This window comes from Homarus americanus, unplaced genomic scaffold (genome assembly GCF_018991925.1).
Source record: "Homarus americanus isolate GMGI-L3 unplaced genomic scaffold, GMGI_Hamer_2.0 scaffold39675, whole genome shotgun sequence".
Taxonomy (NCBI): Eukaryota; Metazoa; Arthropoda; class Malacostraca; order Decapoda; family Nephropidae; genus Homarus; species Homarus americanus.
In genome coordinates this window covers 18,421,670-18,428,670 of record NW_024736071.1, presented here as the reverse complement: position 1 = coordinate 18,428,670, position 7,001 = coordinate 18,421,670, and the positions used below count along the sequence as shown (strand labels likewise).

Here is a 7,001-nt window from a genome sequence, read left to right as displayed (position 1 = left end):
CCACTCCATCACCAATACATCATGCACACCTTTACGAGTTGACTGGCCAATCAATAATCAAGTTTTCATGCGTAAATCTTTATAAGGAAAGTTCCAATACTTCACTGAGATGTGTGTGGACTTGGAGCCTCGTTCACTAGTAAATTATTAAATGGTCTGGTTTGGTCATCAAATTTCATCCTCATTCTACTGGCATAGTTTTGGTGATTGGAGAGAGAGAGAGAGAGAGAGATTAGGTTAGGTTCGTTATGTGTCCTTGACGTTTGAGGTTATAGGCAGTTTGTGGGTTGAGGATAACAGGAGGAGGACAACAGATAACAAAACATTCCCACGATAACGAGGTCAAATTCCTTACCAGAGCAGTGTCCTCTTCCACCTCCTCTTCCCTCTCCTCCTCCTTTCTTTCTCTTTTTCCTTCCCCTACTCTTTCCTCTCTTTCCTCTTGTTTCTCCACTTTTCTATTTCTTCCAGTCTGTTCCATCTATCTTTCTCTCCACACACACACACACACACACAGTACAGATTTAGATTCGCTCCCCACACAAGCGCCAGAGGTTAAAAGAAAAACAAAATAAAAGAAGGTCACAGTTGAGGTAGTAAATTAGTTATGACAGGTCACAGATGTCGCTCTGCTCCGTGTTTACATCACCCCGCGCCTCCCACCTCCCTAATGACGCCAATTTCAAGGTACGGAGAGAAATTGACGTCTGGCGAAATGACCAAACAGCTGCCTCCCTCCCCCTCTACCCCAGTCCCCACCCCAGTCCCCACCCCAGACCCCACCCCAGACCCCACCCAGTCCCACCCCAGTCCCACCCCAGACCCACCCAGACCCCACCCAGTCCCCACCCAGCCCCCCACCCCAGACCCCACCCCAGACCCCACCCCAGACCCCACCCCAGACCCCCACCCCAGACCCCACCCCAGACCCCCACACAGACACCACCCCAGACACCACCCCCACCCCAGTCCCCACCCCAGTCCCCACCCCAGACCCCACCCCAGACCCCACCCTACACACCTCACCCACACGCTAGAGGGCCGACCGCGGGCTTCTTCTCTTATATTTCCAACAGTTTCAGAAGCTTCAGATGAAACTTTTTTAAGGCGTTTCAGTAGTGGTTTGTTCTTATGTTATGTACAGGTATATATTTATTTTGTATTTCTTGGGAGTTTTTTGTTTTTTAACGTTGGTAGTTGATGGATAAACATTTACAGTCTTGTTTATGTAGTGTGTGTGTGGATTGTCAGAGTGACTGATTAATTAACTGATTGATTGGGTGACCGATTAACTGAGTGATTAAGGGATTGAATGATTGATAAAGTGATTAAGTGATTTAATAATCGAATAAGTGCTTGATTGGGTGATTGATTGTCTAAGACCCGGGTGATGTGAGTGATATATTTATTTGATCGACTTCTTGAGTGATTGATTGAGTGGCTACTTAAAAGAATGAGTGATTCGTGTGTTTAATAATCAGGTGAAATAAACTGGGGTGTCTAATATCCAGGTGATTCAAATACATCTCTAGAGTCGACACAGGTGCTAATGCTCTCACACTCCCGCGTCAACACAGTCTCCAACTTGGTGACGACGCGACGCCTCCACACTAACTACCAGAGAGGCTGCTGCTGCTGGGCTGTATAATTGGAAGAGACCTCAACAAGGAGCAAAGTTTCGAAAGACACATCAAGAACTTGGGTCAAGTGGCCTCTCTTACATTCACAGCTTTACGACGCCTAGCCTGTCTCTTGGAGGACCAGAATACGTGGGGTTCACTCTGTCTCATTCACTGTCTGTCTAACCTGCCTGTGTGTCCCCTGGTGTGTTTCTTTCGTCATCAGGCATCAAGGGTCAACCACGAAGTCTCTGTAAGCTGATAAGTCCGGGAGTGATGTACGACCTGGTGTATGGGTTCAATAATGTCCAAAAAAAGACGTCTTAAAGACCTTTTTCCTTTAGGTGGAAAACAGATCTTACCAAAGCAATCAGCAGCGCTTGACGTTCCGTTCCTTCCCAGAATAACGCTCTTGAAGAAGCTACGCCAGACGAACCTTGAAACTTCTACAGGTTGCGGCCATCTTGACAGTGTTACACAAGGCTCATATTTAAGGTCTTTCCTCACCCTCTTGGTCGAGCGCCAGAAAATTTTGAAATACTGAGTGGCGTTCTTATATAAAGTCTTGGGAAATGTCCGGGAAAATAGAACGTGGTCCTCTCTTAAGGCGTTTGTTAACTACGCTCTCAGAGTAAGTTCCGATTGAAGTCTTTTGCTGAAATGCCAGTCAGCACTTGATAACATATTTTTTATTCTAGAGAAGAGTTGGGCTCTGGGACGTGTTTACTCGCACAACACTGGTGCAAACAGTGAACGCAGCACGGGAAACTAACAAACTCAGAGATTAGGGCAACGACAAATAAGATTACTAATGACATGTATGTTTGTCCTTCAAATTAAATCCCATTTTAAAGTTACATGATACAGAGAAAATAATTTTACTTTCATTTAAAATTGACGAGAGGAAGTGTTTTTTTTTCTTTCTAGATATCTGGTCGTGGCCGCGTCAACTTGGGGGGGGGGGGGCACATGAGTGAGGAAGAGAACTAGAGAGCTGTGGAAGGGAAGACAGTATGACGTACGTGAGATGAAAAGAGGAAGGAACACATTAAAAGCGATAGAGATGACGTGTTTGAGAGTAATAGGGTAGAGAAGAAGAAAAAAGTAAGAGATGGAAGTGAAAGAAGTGTTAGACAGAGGGAGGAACTGGGTTTGTTTCGGTGATGAGGACATGTTAAGGGAATGGGGAATGGAGGATTAGTTAAAAGAAGTGGATAATACCGAAGAGGGAAAGGAAAATAAATAATGAGAGAGTTGGGAGGACGGGGTGAGGGAAGGACGGGGTGAGGGAAGGACGGGGTGAGGGAAGGACGGGGTGAGGGAAGCAGAAGTATGATGGGAACACGGGATACGTGACTGAGTGAAGGCAGAGAATATAAGTGTGTGTGTGTTTGATCGTAATTCTAGCCATTGTGCATCATTCCAGGAAAAGAATTCGGAGAGTAAAAACACACAGCGCAGGTGGGTGTCGGTGAGGGTGAAACACGGCCGTACAAGGCGCCGGGTCTGGATACTTGACACTGTCCTGTATTATACACTAGTGAGGGCTGTCTGTCGCCCACCACACCCTAGTGTACCACACCTTAGTGTACCACACCTAAGTGTACCCCACCTTAGTGTACCGCACCCTCGTATACCACACCCTAGTGTATTACACCCTGGTGTACCGCATGCTATTGCACTATAATTTGTTGCACCACACCCTACAGTACTACACCCTACAGTACTACACCCTACAGTACTACACCCTAGTGTACTACACCCTAGTGTACCACACCCTAGTGTACCACACCCTCCACACTCTAGTGTACCACGTAATAACTTCCTGTAACAAGCTAAATTTTTTACGTTTTTTCCAGAGCCACTGAGCCGATGGAGGACATAGAAGCCTTACGAGGGAAACTAATTACTGGTTGGATTTAGTCAAGGTCCGTGTCTGCCTTTCCTACCCCTATCGATGGAGTGTTTCTGTGAGGTGAGTGTCTAAGTTATTAAGTGTCACCTAAGTTAATAATCCCACCATAAGTCACCCTTGTTCTGTGTATGTCTGTTGATGATGAGCTTAGAACATTCATTTAAACGTTTAGGAGGTTGGTAACTTATTAGTATTAGACGATCATATCTCATACAGCACGAATAAAGTTGTTTACATTCTGGTTAATAACACCTCTACTGGATCAATATCTAATGCAGGGAATTAATTTGGTTACACCGTTACTGAGAATGAAAAGTTTGGGATCAATTATGAAATATTATATCGAAGTAGGACTCGTATCAATCTTTGGTAATATACTGTACTGCATATAACATAAAATATCTTTATCAATGTTTCATATGCCTCTTAGGTCAAAGGCCATTAGTCAAATAGATGTGTTAATATGGGGGAAAAGTGAGAGTGAACACAACTCATGAGAGACTGAAGGTCGTTACCCCTTATACACACTCACAGTGCTGCGCGGCGACCCACTGAAATGAGTTTGTAGTAATTGTTGACGTTTTAATGCTACGAAGATCAGCTCACGCGTCATCGGGGGATAGACGCTGATTTTAAGATGACATTTGCAGAAGCTTAACGGGAACTGTAAAACCTTCCGACTAATGTGACGGTAAAATTTAATTTTGTATTTATTTAAAATCGACTTCGTGTGGCCAGGCTTCATGTAAATGTTTAAATAATTAGTGAATCTTGTTGTAGAGTGCAGCCAACAGTAAATAATCCATACTATGAACCTTTTGTCTGAAATAACTGTCCCTCAGACAGTCAACCCACGAGGTGTCTCCCTCCCCCAGTCAACTCATTACCACTTACTGTGTTCAGACACTTGCCCTGGTTCACACTAACATACTGTACTGTACGTTATTCTAGCTGGTAGTCTTGGTCACGGGGAATGGTGATAATTCCCGTATTCACCACCACATGGAGGGTGTACCAAAACCCTTTCTTTCTGTTGCCACGACTGGTGAAACGCGGCGGCAGGGGGATGTTTCTTGTAACTCGTGTGGAACATAAGTCACCTTAATGAGAACAAGGGAGGTAGTGCCATGTACACTCCTATTTAATAATGACCGCCAGATTGCTTTATGGCACATCGTTCTTTTCCTCGGTACACGAGGAAAGGTACAGCGTGTCTTAAGGATTGTGGGTTTGATCCCACTTTACTTGGCTGTAAAATGGGTATCCAACTTTACAGTTGGTGTAAAAAATGCGGTTGATTAGTCTGCCGGCCACGCTGCCTCTTTGCATACTAAAGCTCTAGTATACAGTGTGCTGTATCTGCACTGTTCCTAAGGAGCAGTCATACCTACGGGTTGCACTTTTGCTCTGAACTAGAGAGCGTCGCTGACATCGCACTCTATAACTGGGTCGAACCAGTGACTGTTGGGTCGGGAAGCGAATGCTTTATTCACTCAGGACACCACAACTCTATAGACCAGTTTGGACGTGCAGTGTTTGAATATATTGAAGGTCATTAATTAATGAAAGCGACGTGGGATCAGCGCTAATTAACGTGCTTTGTTGCAAACTTTTCATGATGGTGAACTTTGACCTTGGTATGACCTACAAAATTTTGGTATGACCTACAAAATTAGCTTACTAACTACTGTACTTATTATTTTAAAATTATTCAACTTTTAAATGTGTGCCTTGTCGTTCACCAACCAATACAGGTATAAAACTTATTTACCAGATCTCTTGAATTGACACAAATCCCTGTTAACACACAGGGTCGTTAACAGTGTGACCAGCTCACTCTTGTTCAGGAGAATTTTTCCGTACAAGTACATGGCTGCTAAGGGCCAATCAAAACTTGAGTATTTTCCAGTTAATAAATCGATAAGTTTTAGTTGCGAAAACCAGCTCCCAGGCGAGTTGTGTGACGACCTCTTGTGTATCGCTGTCTATGAAGCTAAGTTGTTGTGTCTTATGGTCAGGGGTGTATTGGCCTGTCTCTGTTGGTGTGTGTTGCAGATAATGTCTCAGTTCACTAAACAAGGCAGAAGCAGTACAGTATATACCCCATTGAAAAGATCCTATATCGGGGAATGTGTTTGAGAGAAATAAAAGCTACGTGCTGCTTGGGTGATGCACACTGGGCACGGGTGCTGTCAGGAGGATGGGTGTGGGGCACGGCACTAGTACATCACCCACCTTCTCTCGCAGCTCCTGTCTGGTGGTGCCACCAGCTGTTAATGCTATTGCTGGTCAAGTTAAGTGCTGTCGACCAGTGTTGCTAGTGACACAAGCAAGCTGTCGACCAGTGTTGCTGACAATGCAGTGTCGACCCAGAATGTAATGTAATATTTCATAGATAAAGACACACTAATCCCTGTGTATTTTTTTTTCTTTTACAATACAACAAACTTTTTGTGTTGTGATCTTACAACACGACATTTTTTTGTCTCAGGCCTTCACCTCTTGTGAGGTAAACCTGCGATATATTAATATTTTGATCATTAATGAGGTGCCAGCGAGTGTTGATATATTTGTGAGTGGTGGTGAGGTCACCTTCCGTTTCTTATATTATTCACCGTCCACCGGCCAGGGCGTCTGACGGCCACGGTCTCTTGATTTAGTTTGGCTGTATTTTGTTTCTCTTAATACTGTAAAATAACACCGCTGATCGAGAATAAATCAAAGCTGAGTTAGTGAGGATTACTTATTTGGTGCTAGCAGAGGTGGAGCCTCCGGTGCTGGACGATGTTAACAGTGGTAATTAACCCAGCTCGAAATAAATGCTTTAGAACATCGCCACCAGACATGTACAGTATATGGCCCTGAATTTCCTGCAGTAGGTCAGAGGTAAAGGTGACGGCCGGAGGTGTGGAGAGAGTGACCTTGAATTATGGACGATGAAGAGACGCCAGGAGAAATTACCTCACCCTGAGTCAAGACAATATTAACCCACACCACACGCTAGTACTTCATGTGCGTTATTCTGTGAGGTAACAAGTCCACGAGTCCCATTATTATACCCCACCTCACATACGGTATCGAGTAAGGGGGTCTATATCAGTCGTTTAATATACCGGCCGCTACAAAATAAGTGGATATAATGCTGTCACTTTTATACACGGTCCCTCGTTGTTAGAATGGGGCTGACGTGTTGTTTACTGGTAGGTCTGATCTTCGACAGATATTTTTCCTGTAATTTTTTTACAACAATTATTTAACGTAAGAATAAGAACCTGATTCCGTCCAGATTTCCGAAAGAATGACAGAGTTTTCTGTATCAGTGGAGGAAATGGATCATCTCACACCACAAGTCATACCACAATTGGTACGACAAAATTTACACGTACAGTACTGGCATTTCTTGGGTTAGGGCAGGTGAGTTTGCCCCGTGCACATTTAGTGGTAGATGTCAGGTAAAGAACCACTAA

At 44.2% G+C, this 7,001-nt stretch overlaps 1 protein-coding gene across 1 annotated transcript in view; it reads left to right on the top strand.

Annotated features, from left to right (window-relative positions):
- Positions 1-3,478: 3,478 nt before the first annotated feature.
- Positions 3,479-7,001, top strand: part of LOC121871866 — a gene marked incomplete at its 5' end in the record, with an annotated part of 38,013 nt that continues 34,490 nt past the window's right edge. Inside the window, 1 exon segment of the mRNA XM_042374439.1 lies at positions 3,479-3,594.